The following is a 21,608-nucleotide window of genomic DNA, read 5'->3' as shown; positions in this document are numbered from 1 at the left end:
CTGTGAGAAGACGATTTTGTTGATGCATTGGTGGAGCAAATTAGAGATATAAATTACAGATGCTGCAGTGGAGTTTTGCTTGCTGCAGTGGGGTTTGCCTGCGTTTTTGTGCTTGGAACTCAGCTTCAAGATGGATACGAGAACTGCGCCAACAAGGACTAGGTACAACAGGTGACAAAAGTGCTCTCATCACTAGACTGAAGCTGGCAGGCAATTAAAGAAGAGGCAACTTTGGTTGATGAGAGTGAAGGCACTGCAGATGACGTCAGCTGATTCTAGAGTCAGTGGTACAGAAATGGCTCAAGATGCATCACAAAATGTCGGTGAAGAGTACAAAAGGGAAGAGGACGTACGATTCGAATTTGAAAAGGAGTCAGATTTCCAGGCAACAACTGACGACCGGAAGTAAATCCAGAAGACAATGTGTCAACTCCTGCTGCACAATATATAAAAGTTCAGGCTGAAATAGCCACTTTATTTCAGAATGGCTTAAGGATAAATAGAAGAACTGGAGGAAGAGCAAGAGGAGAAGCTATGAAGAGAAGAGGGGCTGAAATGGGAGCAGCTAAGGATGAAAGAGGAGCAGCTAAGGAGGCAAAAGGAGCAACTTGACCTGAGAAAAAAATAATAGCTGTTAATGAGTCCAAATCGAGGCTACTAGAGGGCTCAGAGGTACCTGGTGCTCAAAGTAAATTATCCAAGACGCCTAATGTTTTGGAGTCACTTTTTGAGAAAAGAAAACAGAAAAAGAAAATATTTAATACCAAAGCAGGGCCAGTGTTATGGTTATGAGATATGTCTGCACCCGAACAAGCCAGGTGGTGCAAAATCTCAAAGCCCAATAATGACCCCAGTGGACAGAGATATGGGCAGATTTCAATCTATCCAGCCAATTCTATTCACTTCCGTCAGGTAATAAAATTCTAGGTGTACAAGGAAGGACATGTGACCTTTTCAGCCACAGTACCAGATTTAAGCCATGGGGAGCAAGACAATATGTTGTCTATTGAGGCAAAACAAAATGAAATTATTGCTTTATTGGTGCAGCAACAAGGTCTCTATTCCTTACCCAAGAATGAGATTCAAGTTTTTGATGGTGATCGACTTCAGTATCAAGCATTTATTAAATCTTTTGAACATAATATTGAAAGTAAGAATAAAAACACCAGAGATTGTCTTTATTACCTGGAACAGTACACCGTAGGACAGCATAAGGAACTTATGGATCCAGAAAGGGGATTCACTAAGGCAAAGGCACTACTACAAGATCATTTTGACAATGAGCTTATATGGAAAAGGTTCTTGGAGGATACAAAAACTTTACAAGGATACACCCTCTTTTAAGAGGATGTTGCAATGCCATGGAACATATTTAGTGCACGTGTGAGCTTAACTTACTTTCTAATATGTTAATCATCACAAGAAAATTGGCTGAGAGGCTGAAGGTTTTGTAAACTTCAGATAAAATATAGAAAGGATGCTACATTTGAGGATATTATGGAATTTATTGAATGGCATGTATATATTGCAACTGTACCAGTATTTGGAAACATCAAGGACCCTCCAATAGTGAGAGAAGACTTGAAGAAGTCCAAGTCGCAGCCTAGACCGAAATTGAAAAGGACTATCTTTGCCACTACTCTGTCAGTTGTAAGTAAGGAAAGGGATAAACTAACTAAAAAGGAGAGTTTAGAACATAGAACGTAGAATAGTACAGCACAGAACAGGCTCTTTGGCCCTCAAAGTTGTGTCGACCCATATATTCCTTCCTCAAAAAAAGTGCTAAACCCTCCCTACCTCATGATCCTCTTTCATCAATGTGTCTGTCTAAGAGTCTCTTAAATACCCCTATTGTTTCAGCCTCTACCACCGTTCCTGGCATTACAGGTACCCACAACTCTCTGTGTAAAAAGCATACCCCTGAAGTCTCCCCTAAACTTCTCTCCCTTAACTTTGTACATATGTCCTCTGGTGTTTGCTGATCCTGCCTTAGGAAACAGGTGCTGGCTGTCCACCCTATCTATGCCTCTCATAATCTTGTAGACCTCTATCAAATCTCCTCTCATCATCTATATTTATCTGTTTTATTGTGTGGTTTTAAACCATTAAATAACATTTTTAAAAAGTCTCCTATCCTTCTACGCTCCAAAGAGAAAAGTCCCAGCTCTGCTAACCTTGCCTCAATAGACATTTCCCAATCCAGACAGCATCGTAGTTAATCTCCTCTGCACCCTCTCCATAGCTTCCACATCCTTAGTATAATGAGGCGACCAGAACAGTTTGCCTGCTGAGAAGAACTGTTAGCTCTGTGAAGGTGGACATACTTTGGAAATGTGTTCACAATTGGTAGGCAATACAGGTCCTCACCACTTGTGTAATGTCTTTTTTAAGATCATGCCACACGAACCTGTCTGAAACCATATCAATCTAATCGATGGATGTGAGAGACTATGCATGGAGTCAAACACTCGATATTTCCATGATACTGGAACTGGGCGTGGGTGTCCCATTGATATATCATAAAGTAGTAGTTTGCCATGAACTCTAAACTGGACATCTTTCAATTGCAGGTTTGTTTTTGCAGTCTGATAAGCATTTGTCTCATGGTCATGTTCTTGGGCTGTGGCCAAAGCTGTGTAATCAATGCCTTGATCTACAGATGAAACCTTGAGTGGACCAGAATGGGACAGTGCATCAGCTACTACATTGTCTTTTCTGGAAATATGTGGTATTTCTGTGGAGAATTCTGAAATGAATGATAATTGCCATTGTTGTCGAGCTGACTAGAGCTCTGCGACCTTGGAAAATACAAATGTTAAGGGATTGTGGTTGGTGTACATAGTAAAATCTCTGCCCTCCAAAAAATAACCGGTGTCGAGTAGACAAATAAATGGCCAAAACCTCCTTATCGAAAGCACTGTATTTCTTCTCTGCTTCACGAAGATGGCGGCCGAAAAATGCTAACAGTTTCCATTGACATATTGATGAAGTGCACCTCCTACGGCCATACTGGAAGCGTCTGTAGAAAGGACAGTAGCTGCATTTAAAACTGGATACCTGAGCATAGTGGGCAGGAGTCAGCAAATCTTTCCTCTTCAAGAATTGTTTCCGACAGTAAAAATTTACCGTTCCCAAGAATTTCTGTAGGCTTTTAACTGTAGCAGTCTTGAGTATTTAGTAATGGCCTCAAATTTTGATGGGGGCAGTAATAAGGAATCGCACCCACTATGTACATACAATATTTACAGGTTGAGACGATTCGGCAGTCGCCGGGGTCTCTATGACCGTGGTAGGACTGGCTCCTGGTCACTGGTCAGAAGGGAAGTTGGGGGGGGGGCTGGCGGCAGGGATGTATGAGGCTGGTGTGGTGCCTTTCAGAGGGGTGGCCAGGGGGGCCGGGGTCGACGTATGCGGGTCATATTGGATGGATGGGGGGGGGCGGATTCGTCTCCTAAAGCTGAAGTGGGCCCCTAGTGGTCAAGTAGCCTGCGTGCCCCATAGCTGCCTGGGGACGGGGATGTATGCCCGGTTCAGTGTCGTCCTGGGTTGGAGGGTGGCATGGTGTGGTGGGTGTTCCTGCTGGTGCCAGGTCCCTGGTTGAGATGGTGTCCTCCCTGCCACTGCTGAACCTGACGTAAGCGTAGTTATGGTTTGCATGATGGAGGAAAACCTGCTCTACCAGGACTTTGGCCTTGTGTGTCCGTACATGTTTATGCAGAAGTACCGATCCCGGGGTTGTGAGCTATGCTGGGAGTGACATTCCAGTCGCCGACCTCCTGGGGAATGAGAACAGACATTCGTGAGGGGTCTCGTTGGTAGCCGTGCATAGTTGTGACCGAATGGCATGGAGCGCCTCGGGCAGGGCGTCCTGCCAGTACTCAACGGCCCACCCTTTTGACCTGAGAGCTAGGAGGACTGCCTTCCAGACCACCCCATTCTTGCATTCCACTTGCCCGTTGCCTCTCGGGTTAGAGCTTGTAGTGCGACTGGTCGCGATGCCCCTCGCCATCAGGTACTGGCGCAGCTCGTCACTCATGAAACTAGACCCCTGGTCACTGTTGATGAAGACGGAGTAGACAAACATGGTGAAAATCTGCCCCAAGGTCCTGATGACGGTGGCCGTGGAGGTGTCCGGACAAGGGATGGCGAAAGGGAAGCGTGAGTACTCGTCCACTACCGTGAGGAATTAGATGTTTCAGTTCATGGAAGGCAGGTGCCCTTTGAGGTCCATGCCGAGACACTCGAAAGCCCAAGTAGCCTTTACAACATGGGCCGGGTGGGGGTGGGGGGTGCGGAAGAAACGGGGTTTACACTCCATACAGACCCAACAGGCCTCGGTCATGTCCCTGACATCCCTGATAATGTACAGCAGATTTTGGGTGACGCACGGATGGCAGAGGGACTCATGCAATGACTGCAACCTATCGTCATGCATAGATGTGCAGATGCGAGAGAAGGCATTGAGGGAGTTGTTTAACTTCCCGGGGCAGTACTGGATGTCATAGCTGTAGGTTGCCAGCTCAGCTCTCCTGTGCAGGATCTTGTCATTCTTGATCTTGATCTTGTGGGTAGTGTTAAACATGAACGCCATGGCCCACTGGTCTGTGAGGAGCATAAATCTCCTGTCGTCCAGGTAGTGGCACCAGTGGCGGACCACTTCCACAATTGCCTGGGTCTCCTTTTCAAAGGTGGAGTGCCCTAGATCGGAGCTGTGGAGGGTCCTGGAGAAGAAGGTGGCCGGGCACCCCCCCCTTGGTTGAGGGTAGCTGCGAGGGCCACCTCAGAGCGCTCTCCACCTGGAAGGGGGAGTCCTCATCCACACCCTGCATCGTGGCGTCCGCGATGTCTTGCCTGATGTGGATGAAGGTTGCCTGCGCCTCAGGTGAGAGGGGAAAAGTTGTGGCTTGGGCCAGTGGGCGGACCTTATCCGAGAATCGAAGGACCCCCTGTGAGTAATAAGAGAACAGGCCCAGGCACCTGTGGAGGGCCTTTAGCGTGGGGGGGAGGGGTAACTCCATTAATGGGCGCATCCTTTCCGGATCTGGGCCAATGACTCCATGGGTACCCTAGGATGGCGAGGCGGGTGGTGCTGAACACACACTTCTTGTTGTAAGTGATGTTCAGCTCCCCAGCCGTCTGAAGGACTGTCATCATGCACTGGCGTAAAGATACTCTGAGATACTGGGGCAGTTTAGTCATTTGTATTGGCAGGTGATTTGAGATTTAGTGATAATAGTGACACAGGTGGAAATAAATCTGATTAAAAGGTTTTGTGAATAATTCGGAGACAATACTTTTGCACAAGATAATGTTGAAGTCAGATTTAGTTAATGGACCTGTTAAAATAGGGATCAGATCAAGTTTACCAGTGGATGGGATTTCATTGTTAATAGGGAATGATTTGGTAGGGGGCATCGAAATAACAGATAAGCCAGTCATTGATGAAACAGACAGATTTCGATATATACCCAGTGTGTGGAGTGACCAGGGCAATGGTGAAAAAGCTTGTCAGTGAAAACAATGGTGTAACAAATGCTTTTAAAGCGTTGGAAGTCTGTGACAGTGAACAGCTGCTCCAAAAGGATTTGTCTCTATCCAGAACTAAATGAATAGAAAAACAAAGTGAAGATTCTGATCTTGCTGGAGTTAGGAATAAAGCACTCTCTGATGAGGAAATTAAGAATATGTCAATAGGGTATTATTTTAAAGAAGGTATATTGATAAGAAAATGGAGACGCCTGCAAATGAAGAATGGGCAGTGGTTCACCAGGTTGTAGATCCTAAAGCCCATGGAAATTTTGAACATGGCTCATAGCACACCTTTAAATGGCATCTTTGGGTAAAGAAAACTACATGTAAAATTATGAAAAAGTGTTAATAGCCAAATTTAATAAAAAAATGTTAAGACATTTTGTAAGACCTGCAACACGTGTCAGGTTGTGGGGAAACCTAATCAGGAGCAGGAGTATTTCAACTGGTAGTTTATAAATTGGGAACTAAACAAATTACATCATCTGCAGAGCACCCAGAATCTCAGAGAGCTTTGGAGAGATTCCATTCAACTTTAAAAACCATGATGAGGACTTTTGTAGTGAAAATGTGGACTGGGATGAAGGTGTTCACTTATTTGCAGTCAGGGAATTGGTACAGGAATCATTAGGCTTTTAATTCTTTGAATTAGTATTTGGACATGAGGTTTGAGGACCTTTAATATTGATAAAAGAACAGTGGGTTAATGAGGATGTGCATCTGAATTTGTCAGATTATGTTTCGAAGTTCAAGGATCATTTACACAATGTTTGTGAGATAGCTAAAGTGAATTTAAAAATGGCTCAGAATGATATGAAGGTTTGGTATGACAGAAAATCTCATGAGAGAATTTTTAAACCAAGGGATAAAATGTTAATTCTGTTTCCAACAATTTCTAATCCTCTTAGAGCAAAATTTTCAGGACCTTATGAAATTGAATCTAAGGTAAATGAAGTTAATTACGTGGTTAAAACACCTGATAGGAGACGTAAGACACACAGTTGTCACATTAACATTAACCTTATTTTGAGAATATGGATGCTAGCCAGAAGCAGCCGACGCCAGAGGTATTAGTTATTGACAGAACTAAGGGAGTTATGGATCATGAAACCACACAAGCTGATTCTTCTGAGAGTCATTTCAAAGAGAATATTGTTCCTGTTTGTTTAGCTAATTCAAGTATTTTGGAAAATTTGAATGAGAAGTTGGCTCATTTGAAACCTCAGGGACAAATGAAACAGTTGATTTTAAAATTCAGAAATTTATTTCCTAATGTGCCTCAGTGAACTTCCATCGCTTGCCACAATGTTGATGCAAAACCTCTTAAACAGCAGCCATATAGAATGAATATTGAGAAGTGCAAACAGGTAGATCAAGAGATTGAGTACATGTTAAAGAATAATATTATTAGACGCTCTACCTCAGACTAGAGTTCACCATGTATACTGGTACCAGATGGGACAGTTAGGTTCCGCACTGGTGATAGAAAAGTTAATGCAGTGAACAAGACAGATGCTTATTCTATCCCTAGGGTGGATGACTGTGTGGTAAGATTGGAAAAACTAAATTTCTTGCAAAGAAATATTTATTAAAAGGTTATGGCATGCTCCTTTAACAGAAAGAGGAGGGTAACCCCATTGGGTTTATATGAATACAATTTTTTTTACTATTTGGGATGAAGAATGCTCCAGAAACATTTCAGAAAATGATGAATTCTGTAACTCAAGATTTAAAATATACAAATGCTTATACCTGATAACTTGCTTATAGGGAATGACACGAGGGAAGAACGCATCTCAGCATTAGAAAAATTGTTGGATAAACTTTTGAAAACCAAACTTACTATTCATTTAGATAAGAGTGAATTTTGTCATGCTCAGGTGACTTATCTTGGTTATGTCATCGGCAAGGAAACTTGGAGGCCGTTCAGGTTAAAGTTCAGTCAATTTCTGAATTTCCTATACCCATGGGTAAGAAAGCTACTAGGAGATTTATAGGAATGGCGGCCCTCCCCCTGATTAATATTTTGAGGAAGAGTGAAAAGTTTATGTGGGCAGCTATTTGTCAAGCAGCATGTTATGTCCCGTATCTGTACTTAAATTACCTGATTTTGAGAACCCATTTGCTTACCCGGATGTTGAATTTACATGTTGTTTCTGCCATATTTGTTTGTGTTATATTGTGAAATCTATTAAAAGCAAATGGGAGATTGTAATTTAAAAATTTGACCTTTTAGGTTTAAAAATTTCCTCTGAAGAAGGGAGTGTACTGGATTTGTAATATTTAGGCTAAGGTAAATCTGTCCCAAGTAATGTAGTGGAGTTGGTGACGGGGTTACACACCGGTCACAGCACGTTTGCAAAGACATATTTGTACACGAGCAAATTGTCAGTTTGGAGTCATAGTGTCTAGAAGAACAATGCCATAATGGAACTGAAGTGTTTTTAATTATAATCACATAAGGCCTCTTGAACAAGAGAAATGAAACTCAGAGCCATTTGAGTGATATACTTAAGTCCAATGAAACAGAAGTGAGGTCATCTTTTTGGAGTTGTGACATCTGCAAGCCAGAGTTATGGTAATGAATTGTGAATGTGAATCCATGTATGACTTGAAAAATTCAAAATATTTTTTTTTAAAAAATCACATGGTTTAAAAAAAAACTGGGTTGGCAACTGTTTAAAATAAACAGTTTATAAAGATATGTATATCAGTTATAGATACTTATAGTGAGGTTAATTGGGTTAAGATTTTATATTGTTAAGTCATTAATAAATTTAGAGTTAAAATTTTACCCTTTGGAATTGTGTTTTCTGTGGTTGCTGGTTGGAGATGTAACACATGCGATTGTGGAGGCCAAGTCATTGGGTGTATTTAAGGCAGAGATTGATTGGTGCTTGATTAGCCAGGGCATCAAAGGTTATGGGGAGATGTCCAGGCAGTGAATGGGAAGATGGATAAGCTCATGATTAAATGATGGTGCAGATTTTTATGGGCTGAATAGCCTATTTCTGCTCCTATGTATTATGGTCCTATGGTCACATCCACCTATGATCTCTTGCCTATGGATCTGTGCTCTTCCTCCTGCCCCTCCCACCACTGTTTAATTAAAATGCTTGCCTGCTTTTTTCTCATACCTTGAGGAAGGGCTCAGGACCTAAACTTTAGTTCTGTATCTTTGCCAAAAAGAGCACTGCATGACCTGCTGAGTTTCTCCAGCACTTTTGCGTATAAACCTCTGCAATATAGCCCTCAATGTTGTACTTCATTTGCAGGTGGACTGTGCACAGCCCAAGTTCAGTTCACATCACAATAACCTGGACTGAAGGGCAATTAAGCTAAAGCCGAACTAAGTGTTTCATTAACGCCAAACCAAACCAACCCAAGGTGTTCAACAGGCTAGAGGCCTTACATTTTTAAATGGCAGCCACAAAAGAACTTGAAGGAAAACAAATAAAACTTTGGTGGCAGGAATGCAAAACAAAAGCAAGAATGCCAGAAGAACTCAGCCAATCAAGCAGCATCTATGAGAGGTAGGGACCCTTTCTCAGACTGGGGAGGGAAGGGAGTGGAGGATTTATAATTTTAAAACCAGAGCTGGAGGAAGGATAAATTTGTAAAAGTAAAGACAACACCAGTGGTTCTCAATCTTTTTTTCCCCCAGGCCCCACTTTAATTTTTCAAAAAAATGTATGCCCCACCATTAACGGAAAAAAAGTTACGTATTCAAAAGAGATTTTAATTAAATAATTTACTGCAAGTGTATTTCAAAGCAATTAAGGTCAGGAATACACTGGAACATATATTTCATATTCAACTATTACTTCAATGGGTCAACCATCTCAAACCCACATTCAATAATTGTTGTCACTTCAGTGGGAACCTTGCCCCTGATGCTGGCTGCAGATTTTTTTTAATTTGAGGGATTCATTTTGTTAATTTCAACCTTAAATCTCCATGTTTTGTAATTTCCAATCAGTTTCTCTTAGCTTGTAGCAAATTATTAACAGCACTGAAACCACGTTCTACTAAATTTTTTCTTTGGCTTGGCTTCGCGGACGAAGATTTATGGAGGGGGTAAAAAGTCCACGTCAGCTGCAGGCTCGTTTGTGGCTGACAAGTCCGATGCGGGACAGGCAGACACGGTTGCAGCGGTTGCAGGGGAAAATTGGTTGGTTGGGGTTGGGTGTTGGGTTTTTCCTCCTTTGCCTTTTGTCAGTGAGGTGGGCTCTGCGGTCTTCTTCAAAGGAGGTTGCTGCCCGCCAAACTGTGAGGCGCCAAGATGCACGGTTTGAGGCGTTATCAGCCCACTGGCTTTTTGGGTATTTCTTTTGATCTCGCTAGACAGCCACATCATGGTTCCTTTCTCTTTGAACAGAGTTTTCACAGATTCATCATGTTGCCACTCAGATAACTCCTCGTGGTATTGCACTGAAACTTCAGGTGACTCCACCAGTAATGGCAGAGTTAAACAAGAGGAAAAATCCATTGTCTTTAAATCACAAAATCTATCATTGAAGTTGGTAACCAACATTTTCAAATGGTCAACAATAACATTCGTAGTTACCTCACACTTATTCAGCCAATAGAATTGACTGACATTTCTTGCAGAACTTTTTGGCATACTTCTAGATGTGTCATGAATCCAAATATCTTTGTTTTTGCATCAACATGCATCATATTTTCCATGTGGAGTTGCTTGTTTAATGTACTTAGTTTCCATCAAGTAACTTCATAAGCTTTGCCATCTGTTTTTAGCAAGAGCTTCATTTCAAGTTTGTCCTTCAAAAATTCACTGAGGAGATCAAACAGTTCCGTAAACCTTTTGAAGCAGTTTCTCTTTGACAACCACCTTACTTCAGTGTGAAGCTACCTACCATACTGATGTTTCCCAGGCCGGTCCTACTCCACAGGCACGCAAGGACACATAAGTCCAACCCTCTGGTCGGGAGGGGTCCAGATGCTCCATGCGAATCCACAATACACCTACATGGCATTCCAAGATGGGCATAAGAACACGGTATCTATCTGGGGCCTGGCACACGTGGAAGCATCTGGACTCCCCACAATCACCTGGCAGGTATGCACCCCTCCCCACTAGCTCTCCAGGGCCCACGTTCCAAATGCTCACTACTCTTGCCAAGCTGACGGTCAACGCACACACGCCCACCCCCTGACCCAGCCAAGCACTCTGGCCAGGTCAACCGGGATGGACTAGCCGAAACTGGCAAAGACTACCATGGACCCTCGGACAGGGACTCGTTGGTCACAATACCAAAGAAGACCACACCACACCCTCCTGGGACTTTCTTTTAAAAAGAGGGGGTGAATGTGGTGAAACGTTGATTATATATATTTGCATGTCATGACCTTTCCTGGTTGACCCTGCTCTCACTGGCCGGCTCATGACTCCTCCCCCTTTCTTCCTCATAAAGGCTGTTGTGCCACAAACCTGCTCTCAGTTCGAGTCCGGGTCAGTGTGAGCGACCAACACAGGGGTGCTGTCCATCCCTTGTAAATAAAAGCCTTCAATCTCGGCAACTTCAAACTTTGTGTAATTAATCGTACATCAATCAGCTTCCACAGCATTGACAGAGCAAGGTCTTAGTCCAAAAGAGGTCCAGGATCAACAATTCCAGGCTGTGGATACTCAACAAATACTCTGCATTCATACCCAACGCATATTCATTGATAGACATAGAGGTGCCAACTTATATACTTCTTGTATATAAATACAGGCTATCAGTAAGTGCTGTGTTCCGTAAAATAACCGGCAGAATGACCATATGCAGCCCTTGGAGGGGAACTGGGAGAACATATACAATGGTAGTGAGATCACTCCCTGGCCTGGAAACATGGAAACATATAACCATGCACCCATTATACCATGAGTATAGTACATTATACACATTGATTAAGTATAAGAAAAATGCAGTTAGAGCAACATTGTTATGGTGCCAGTGCCCAGATTCAAATCTGGCACTGTCTGTAAGTAATTTGTATGTTCTCCCCTTGTCTGCATGGGTTTCCAGTTTTCTCTCACCCTTCAATAAAACGTATGGGGGTATTTGAGCGGCATGGGCTGATTGTCCAACTTCCACTGAAGTGAAATTTGTGGAGGCTGGTGTCCAGTGCAGTGCACAAAAGTGTTGGAAAAACTGCAACAGGAAGGATGTCCCAGAGACCAAGCACTTCAATCCCACGCCCCATTGGCACACTGACATGTCTATCCATTGCCTCATGTACTACCAAGTTGAAGCCAGCCGTAAATTGGAGGTACAACACCTTATTTTCCATTGCAGCAGTCACCAACCAGACAGCATCAGTATAGACGACTCCAATTTCCATTAAACTTCTCTCCCTTTCCTTCATCCTTCTGTCTCCCTTCCTCTGGTTCTTCACCTCCTGAGCGCTCTCTTCCATAGCCCTCTGCCCTAACCCCCTAACACTTTTCTGCTCCCTCCTCCTCTTCCCCCTTCCTCCCCAGCCCCTCTCCCTCTTTTATTCAGGAATAACCTCAATTTTGGCAATACTGAAGAATACATCAGGCCTGAAATATCACCTGCCTTTTACTTCCTTCTAGACACTGTGTGATCTGCTGAGTTCCTCTTAAGCGAGTTGCATTTATTGTGGTAATGTTTGTGGTAAAACTAGCACCCATACAGAGGCGGGTAAATGGCTTATTTTTTGGTATACTTAAGCAAATGGCTTTTAGCCAAGATTCAGTAAAACTATTTCTATATAAACTCAACTGTAAAAGAATGCAGTTTCATTTCTGACTGGTATGGAGGTGCCAATGCACAGGGCAGGAAAACACTCCTGAGGATTGTTAACTCTCCCCGGAACATCACAGGATCCAATCTTCACACCTTCGAGGACATCTACAAGGTGCGGTGTCTTAAGAAATCACCCTCTATCCTCAAAGACCCCACCACCCAGGTCGTTTCCTCTTCAGTCTGCTACCATCAAGATAAAGGTGCAGGAGCCTGAAGACGAGCACTCAACGGCACAAGGACAGCCTCTACCCCTATGCCATCAGATTCCTGAATGGACAATGAACCACAGACACTACTTCACTTTCTCCTATTTCCTTGCACTATTTATTTATTTTTGAAATATAATTTATAGCAAGGTTTGCACTGTAATTCTGCCGCAAAATTACAAACTTCGTGACACATTCATGACAATAAATTCTGATTCTGGTCTTGAGATTGTTAGCATGTGCTCCACTTACTTGCAACATTTTCTCCAGGTTTAGACTTTGCTTTTAACCATATAACCATATAACCACTTACAGCACAGAACAGGCCAGTTCGGCCCTACTAGTCCATGCCATAGTCCCACTGACCAGCACCCGGTCCATACCCCTCTAGTCCCCTCCTATCCATGTAATGATCCAGTCTTTCCTTAAATGTAACCAATGATCCCGCCTCGACCACGTCTGCCGGAAGCTCATTCCACATCCCCACCACCCTCTGCGTAAAGAAATTTCCCCTCATGTTCCCCTTATAATTTTCCCCCTTCAATCTTAAACCATGTCCTCTAGTTTGAATCTCCCCCTTTCTTAATTGAAAAAGCCTATCCACGTTGACTTTGTCTGTCCCTTTTAAAATCTTAAACACCTCTATCAAGTCCCCTCTCAATCTTCTACGCTCCAGAGAAAAAAGCCCCAGCCTGCACAACCTTTCCCTGTAACTCAGACCCTTAATTTAACTCCTCTGCTTTGTTCCTTATTGAAATCACATTTGTGATTTAACTTCCTTCATTGAACGCATCTTCAACATGCTCGCCGTGTTTTTTATCCAAATTTTCTCTGGGTCTTCAACTCGCATCTTAAAGTCATTACAGCAGTTTCACAGTATATTTAAAAAAAAGGCTGTGGCTTCCAAAATACCAACCGTTCCACAAAGCACAGATCTGAACTCTGCTATATACTTCAGATTTGCAATGAGAGCCATCTTTGATGTTAAGGGAAGAGAAAGATGAAAGAGTTAAATTGTTTTCTTTGTAATGCGTTGAAGCCTTCGTGAACCAAGTTGTCTTTTATTATGGGAACTCATGCTTGGCAGTTTTGAGGATATGTTAAACTTATTTTTAACATGGAAGGCATTGTTGCATGCTATCTAATCTAAACTTCATTATTGTGGAAAGCTTCCTCTGCTTATTTTGAACTAAATCGGTGGTCGCTTCTCTGACTGCAATAAGGACTCTGAGGTGAACAGCTTCAAGTTATTATTGGTAAACAGCTCCAACGTCCAGGTCTGAGGAAATTCAGAATGTCACCTTCTTCCCTTGACAACTTCTATAGATGTACCTTCGAAAGTATCCAGTCCAGATGTATGATTGGGTAGTGTGGCTTCACCCAATCCCCTGGATATCATTTTTTTCAAAAGGTTCGCTTCCTGAAAAAAAGGGGATTATGATGGACAGCTTCAAGCTAAACACAAAGATAATTTCAGATTTGCTACCTCATGTAGGAAGTTGGAGAAACATTGATCTTTTATTGCATTTAGCATGTTTAATCGCATAATTGCGTTAGTTTAACTGACCTAAAATATTTTCCTCTGATCTTTGTGCTCAGTATCAAATGGCTCTTGTGTCAGTGGCCAACAATAGTTGGCCAGCACTGATGGGTTTGCTTTGATACCGTTTTTCCATGGTTGCAATGTCCGGGTGAAATCTTCCACCACGTTCGTCACTGATTGTACCAAGATCAGCAGGGAAGAATTGAAGTGCCAGTTGATGGAGTAGACAAAGACGATGTGGTCAAACAATAATCATGGCTTTTATTAACAGAAACTCATGGTACAATAAAGAAAGACAATAAGTGCATACACAGTTATACCCAAGGGGAGTGTCCTTAACAGTAAAGATAATGAGCAGCCAATGTTAGGACAGCAAGGCTCACCAGAGGGGAGACAGGCAGCTTGGCAGACATTCACCACAAGAAGTCCAAGTGCGAATGCAGAAAATGAATATTCAATGACATGGTGCACCTAACCCAAAGCTGGGAACAGCCATCAATGTCAATGCAGAAACAGAAGTTGCTGCCCTGTGTAATGAAGTTTGTCAAATGTTCTCGATGGTTCAGAAAGACAGAAATTTCGTACCTCGTGACAGCAAACCCCATATTTGCAGTCTTGAACCAAGTACTGCTTTTCCTTTTGACAAACCTAAGTCCCTGACCAGGACATTTAATTATATCTGTGTTGTCAGAAGAGGATAACCAGGCATAAATGGTTCAACATCTGGATCAGTGTTGTTTTCCACATCTGGTTCATGAATTGTGGCATCTTCATCTGCCTCATCTAGGTTCCATATCTGGTTGTTTGGAATGAGTGAACTGTCATCATAAGGCACTGGTCTCTTAGCTGAAGGGAGATTGGGATATTCAATAGATTTCTTAATTTTAGTAGAGAAACCAGATACATCGGTCAGTCGGAAGTAACAGTCCATCACCTGATCTTTCTGTTTTCGCCATATCATTGGGACTGCAAATGGCATTAACTTCCAAGTACCCAGTATCTCTGAGCCAAGCTCTCAGGTTGACTTCATATGTTGTACAGAAAACATGAGCAGCCCAGGGTTTGTATTAGTCACCAATTTTGCAAATGAAGTAGAGCACACAGACTTTCTTAATAAGTGCCGTCATGCTCAGCATATACGCGCCACAAATGTTACAGAATATATCACAGCTGTTGCCACATTGACGAGACATTTCTGCTGTAATGAAGACAATCAATGCTATTGTTAAGCATACTCACTCTGCTATTGTGTGAAGGACATGTGCATCAACGTGCATTCAATCTTATATCAATGTAATGCACAACATCTGGATATGTGAGCTGCTTTTATAGCCTCTCTGCATCTATCCTGACTAAGCAAGTGCATGGCTAAGACAGCATTTGAATGGCTTCTGCACTGAGTGCATGCCCAGGGATGTTTGGACTGACCAAAACAGCTCGCTCCGTGGGCAATATACCAGTAGAGAAATTATGGGAAAAAAATCACAAAAATAGGTTATTTTTTTTTAATTGTATATGATAGAAAAAGTTTGGGTGTAGGTTAATTGGGTGTATATTGGGCAGCTCGGACTCATGGGCAGAAGTGGCCTTTTACTGTGTTGTATGTATGACTAAATTAAAATTTTCTTGATCAGCAGCTCAAAATCTATAAAATACACCAATACAGCATTCAGGAAGCAATATCTGTTGTCTTGCGATGTTACATGAAACTGCAGTGGTGAATGCAGTTCAGACCACCACACAACACCCCCCCCCCCACCCCCTCTGCTCCATCTACACATTCCACTGCCTTGAAAAAGTAGCCAACATATTAAAAGACTCAACTCACCCCAGCCATATTCTCTTATTTCTCTTCCCATCAAGGAAGAAGATGCCTGAGTGCGAGATCACACACCACCAGACTCAAGGATGGAGTAAAACAAGAAAGCCTGCAGATGCTGGGGTCAACTTCAGTACACGTGCTGGAGAAACTCAGCAGGTCACGCACCATTCATAGGAAGTAAAGGGTAACCAACATTTTGGGCCTGGGCCCTTTGTCATAAACATTAGGCTTATACCTGACCGCTATTTGACCAGACGGTTTCACCAAACATAGACAGAACCAGAACTCAGATTCTAGAAAAGGGAGAAGGGGCAGTGTGTGCTTGTTCATTAATGCAGGGTTATGTTAGAGTTATGTTGACCTCCTGCTCTAAAGCCTTACAGCGAATCTTGATTAAATCCAGACCCTTTTTTCTACCCCGAGGGTTCTCATCAGTGATTCTCACCAGAGGTTATACCCCTCCCAATGTTAATTACAAACAGGCACTTGTGGAGATGTAAACAAGAGACGGCTCACCTCAACGCACTACAAATCTTAATCAGTGACTTTAACCAGGCCTGTGCCAAGAAAACCCTGCCCAACTACCACCACCATGTAACCTGCTGTCCCAGCACACTTGATCACTGCTACGCCAAGATAAGGAAGGCCTACCGTTCTTTCCCGAGACTGCATTTTGGCAAGTCGGATCACCTGAAGTGTGATCCTACCTTCATTCAGATAGAGCTTAAAAAGAGAGGCTCTGGAGATCAGGACAGCTAGAAGGTGGTCACAGGAGTCTGAAGAACGGTTACAGGACTTCCTCGAGTTAACGGTTTGGGCGGTGTTCAAGGACTCAGCTGAGAATCTGAACGATTACAACAGGGGTGTCATAGACTTTATCGAAACAACTGTGGATGAGGTGTGTCATCACCAAATCGTTCAGGGTTTTGCCCAACCAGAAGCCCTGGATGAACAAATTAAATCTGGAAATGGCTGAGAGTCATACAGGCATTTAAGTTCACAGATCCAGATCAATACAGCAGGAGAAGGTATGACCTGTAAAAAGCTATCTCCTGGGTGAAGTGGAGGCCTGGAACACCTGGCCAGCAAAGATGCATACATCAGGATGCTGTTTATCAACTACAATTTGGCATTTAACACCATCATCTCCTCAAAACTGATCCTCAAACTCAGGGTCAGTGCCAGAACATATGTTAGAGGGGGCCGTTAGTGAGTTAGAGGGGGCTCATTCAGTGGGGTGGGGGGGGTTGTGCCAGCAGGGACCTACCTGTTGATAGTTGGGGTGGGGTACTGGCAGGGACCTACATGTCATTAATGCCATCCACCCTCACTCCAGTCCACAATCAGTGAGGGTCAATAAAAACATCTCCTCCAAAATCTCCATCAGTACTGAGCACTACAGGGCTGTGTTCTTAGTCCCCTGCACTACTCACTTTACACCTACGACTGAGTGGCTCAGTACAACAAAAAAAGCATCTACAAATTTGTCGACGATTCCACAGTAGTGGGTTATGTAAAGAAAGGTGATGAGTCAGTGTACATGCTGGAAATTGAAAACTTTGCTGAATGGTGCAACAACAACAACCTTGCACTTAACATCACTAAAGCTAAGGAGCTGATTGTTGACTTCAGGAAGGCAAAAGCCAGAGGTATAAAATTCAGTGATCATTGGGGATCAGAGGTGGAGAGTGTGAACGAATTTAAGTTCTCGGGAGTCACTATCTCAGAGGATCTTTCCTGAACCGAATACATCAATGGCATCGTGAAGAAAGCATGCCGGTGCCTCGGGAGTTTGCGGAGGTTCGGTATGACACCAGAAAACCTGGCAAATTTCTACAGACCCAGCTGCATCACGGTCTGTTATGGGGACAGAGCCCAGGAAATCACAGGTAAAGTCCTTCCCACAGTGAATGCAGCAGCAATTGTCAAGGTTTCACACCACACAGCACATTATTCATATACACCAGTGTGGGGCACTGTTCACCAGAACCAGAAACACACAAGGTAAAGACTGTACAACAGGCCTTCATCCACAAAGACTTCCACAGAGCCGGGCTTGCTGTGGCTGCAGCAACTCTGAGTGAGGCCTTGGGAGGCCGGCGCAGGCATATATCCCGGAGGGTGATTGACACCCGACCGGGTGGGGCTTGATCCCTTAGGCCGACTGATTGACAGCCGGCCAGGTGTTGCCCTGTCCCCTTACACTCCTACAGGTACAGAGGTTTCCCCCTGCAGTAGGCTGGTCGTGTACCACTACATTCACCCCCTTCTTTAAAATTGTCCCAGAGAGGGGAGGGGGGCAGTAACAAGGAATCGCATCCACTATATACATACAATATTTACAGGTTGAGATGATCCGGTGGCCGCTGGGGTCTCTGTGACCGTCGTAGAACTGGCTCTTGGTCACTGGTCGGAGGGGAAGTGGAGGGGTGGCTGGCGACAGCGGTCTGGGTGGCTGGTGTGGTGCCGTGCGGAGGGGTGGCCAGGGGGGATGGGATCGACATATGAGGGTTGTATTGGATGGGTGGGGGGCGGGTTCATCTCCCAAGGCTGAAGCAGGGCCCTGGTGGTAAAGGAGGTCCTGCATGCCTCATAGCTGCCCAGTCAGTGTCGTCCTAGGCTGGTGGGTGGCGTGGTGTGGTGGGTGCTCCTGCTGGTGCCAGGTCCCTGGTTGAGACGGTGTCCTCCCTGTCACTGCCAAACCTGGTTTGCAGGAAGGAGGAACATCTGCTCCACCAGGGCTTCGGCCTTGTGTGTCCCTACGTGCTTACGCAGGAGCACTGGTCCCGGGGACATGAGCCATGCTGAGATGGACATTCCAATCGCTGACCTCCTGGGGAATGAGAACAGACGTTCGGGAGGGGTCTCATTGGTAGCCGTGCACAGCAGTGACCGAATAGCATGGAGTGCCTCGGGCAGGGCGTCCTGCCACTATTCAATGGCCCACACTTTTGACCTGAGACCCAGGAGGACTGCCTTCCAGACCACCCCATTCTCGCATTTCACTTGCCAATTGCCTCTTGGGTTATTGCTCATCGTGCGACTGGTCGCAATGCCCCTCGCCCTCAGGTACTGGCGCAGCTTGTCACTCATGAAACTAGACCCCAGTCACTCACTGTGGATGAAGTCGGGGTAGCCAAACATGGTGAAAATCTGCCCCAGGGCCCTGATGACGGTGGCTATGGAGTTGTCCAGGCAAGGGATAGCGAAAGAGAAGCGTGAGTACTCGTCCACTACCGTGAGGAAGTAGACGTTTCGGTTCATGGAAGGCAGGAGCCCTTTGAAGTCTATGCCAAGACGCTCGAAAGACCGAGTAGCCTTTACAACATGGGCCTGGGGCGGGCAGAAGAAGCAGGCTTTAAACTCTGCATAGACCCGACAGACCTCGGTTATGTCCCTGATGGTGACGGCAGGTATCGGGACTTAATGAAATGGTACAACCTGGTGACGCCCGGATGGCAGAGGGACTCATGCAATGCCTCCAGCCTGTCGTCGTGCATAGATACACAGGTGCGAGAGAGGGCATCGGGGGAGTCGTTAAACTTCCCGGGGCTGTACTGGATGTCATAGCTGTGGGTTGCCAGCTCGACTCTTCAGCGCAGGATCTTGATGTTCTTGATCTTGGTCTTGTGGGTAGTGTTAAACATGAATTCCACAGCCCACTGGTCCGTGAGGAGGATTAATCTCCTGCCGGCCAGGTAGTGGCGCCAGTGGCGGACCGCTTCCACAATTGCCTGGGCCTCCTTTTCAATGGCGGAGTGCCCTAGCTTGGAGTCATGGAGGGTCCTGGAGAGTAAAGCGAAGGGGCACCCCCCTTGGATGAGGGTAGCAGGGAGGTCCACCTCGAAGGCATCGCTCTCCACCTGGAAGGGGGTGTCGTCCTCATGCACAGCCTGCATCGTGGCGTCCGCGATGTCTTGCCTGATGCGGATGAAGGCTGCCTGTGCCTCAGGTGGGAGGGAAAAAGTTGTAGCTTTGGCCAGTGGGCAGACCTTGTCCGAGAAGTGAGGGACTCACTGCGAGTAATAAGAGAACAGGCCCAGGCACCTGCGGAGGGCCTTTAGCATGGCGGGGGGGAGGTGTAACTCCATTAATGGATGCATCCTTTCTGGATCTGGGCCGACAACTCCATGGGCCACAATGTACCCCAGGATGACGAGGCTGGTGGTGCTAAACATACACTTCTCCTTGTTGTAAGTGAGGTTCAGCTCCCCGGCCGTTTGGAGGAATTTTTCCAGGTTAGCATTGTGGTCCTGCTGGTCACAGTCGCAGATAGTGACGTTATCCAGATATGGGAATGTCACTTTCAGCTTGTGTCTAGCTACCAAGTGATCTATCTCCCACTGGAAGACAGAAACCCCATTAGTGACCCCCAAAGGGAACTCGGTGGAAATGGTACTGGTGCCCGAACGCCTCAAAGGTGGTGTAGAGCTTGTCCTTCAGGTGGATGGGGATTTGGTGATACAGTGATTTCAGGTCAATCGTGGAGAAAACCCAGTAGCGGGCTATCTCATTGACCATGTTGGCGATCCTCAGCAGGGGGTAAGTATCCAGCTGGGTGTACCAATTAATGGTCTGGCTATAATCAATGACCATCCTCTGCTTACTTCCCCCTTTGACCACCAGGACTTCAGCTCTCCAAGGGCTGTTACTGGTCTCTATGATGCCTTCCGCCAGGAGTCACTGCACCTCCACCTTGATGAAGTCCCTGTCTGCAGTGCAATAACGCCTATGTCTGGTGACAATCAGCTTGCAGCCTAGCGCAAGATGTGGAAAGAGCGCCAGTGGGGTGATGCGCATTGTGGAGAGGCCGCAGGTTGGTGGGGCTGGTAGGTTGGTGTGCTGTATAATGTGAGGGGAGGTTGGGGCCCCTCAAAGTCAAGGGTGACACTCTGCAGGTGGTACTGGAAATCTAGGAGGAGTGGTGCGCAGAGTTTGGGCACAATCAGGAGCCTGAACCCTGTGTAAGTCTCCCCCTCTCACAGTTATATCGGCTGAGCAGTGCCTGAGGGTATCAACAGTCTTATCTTTGGTGACAAGGGCGATTGAACAGGTGGTGGGGTAAACTTTTAATCTCAGGGAGTGGGCCACGCTCGGGTGAATGAAGCTCACGGTGCTGCCACTGTCGAACAGGCACTTCGTTATCTGCCTTTTGACTTGCATGTCCATCATCGAGTGCCCGAGGTCATGAGGGATGTCCCTGGTCAGCGTTGTGGCGGCCAGGACCGTCTCGGAGTTGGAGTTATCGCTCTCTGGCTGTGCGCATTGATTTATGGCTTCCAGAGACATAGGGAGCGTTGGTAGGGCGGCCTGATCATCGCCCGTGTTGACCATGTCGTTCTCAACATCGTTGGGGGCCCTCCGTGATAGCCGCTACCTGGCCCAAGATGGCGGCGGCACGTGGAGGGCCGCTGTGTGTCTGGCCTCCTTCCCTAGTCATGTCCGTTGTGCCAGGGGAAGTGACGTCATGGCAGCCAGCGGCAGTGACGTCATTACGTCAGCCAGAAGTGATGTCACGCTGTGAGCCGGAAGTGAAATTGCTGCAGTTCTCAGCAAGCGGTGCTGGCGAGGGCGGGGGCTGGTGCAGGTGCTCGGGGCACATGTTGCGAGAGTCGCTGACGGGTCTGGATATTGCACCTTAGAAGCTGGGGAAGGCGGAGGTCATCACGGGGACAATGGCGCCGCCATGCAAGCGCATGTGGAGGGGTCTGCAAGGGAGGTGGGGAGGTCAT

At 45.4% G+C, this 21,608-nt stretch overlaps 1 long non-coding RNA gene across 2 annotated transcripts in view; it reads left to right on the top strand.

The window, feature by feature from the left end:
- LOC138755793 (uncharacterized) overlaps positions 1–21,608 on the top strand; it is an 85,387-nt gene that overhangs the window by 23,645 nt on the left and 40,134 nt on the right. Inside the window, exon 2 of one of the 2 annotated variants that reach the window (XR_011352561.1) lies at positions 15,918–16,070. The exons of the other annotated variant lie outside the window; for it this stretch is intronic. This is a non-coding gene — a long non-coding RNA (uncharacterized lncRNA). Of the gene's footprint in view, positions 1–15,917; positions 16,071–21,608 lie in introns of those variants that run through there. 2 annotated transcript variants of the gene reach the window in all.

This window comes from Narcine bancroftii, chromosome 2, assembly GCF_036971445.1.
Source record: "Narcine bancroftii isolate sNarBan1 chromosome 2, sNarBan1.hap1, whole genome shotgun sequence".
In the NCBI taxonomy this organism is placed as follows: Eukaryota; Metazoa; Chordata; class Chondrichthyes; order Torpediniformes; family Narcinidae; genus Narcine; species Narcine bancroftii.
Note: the sequence above shows the minus strand (reverse complement) of the source record. Positions and strands in the feature narration are given on the sequence as shown.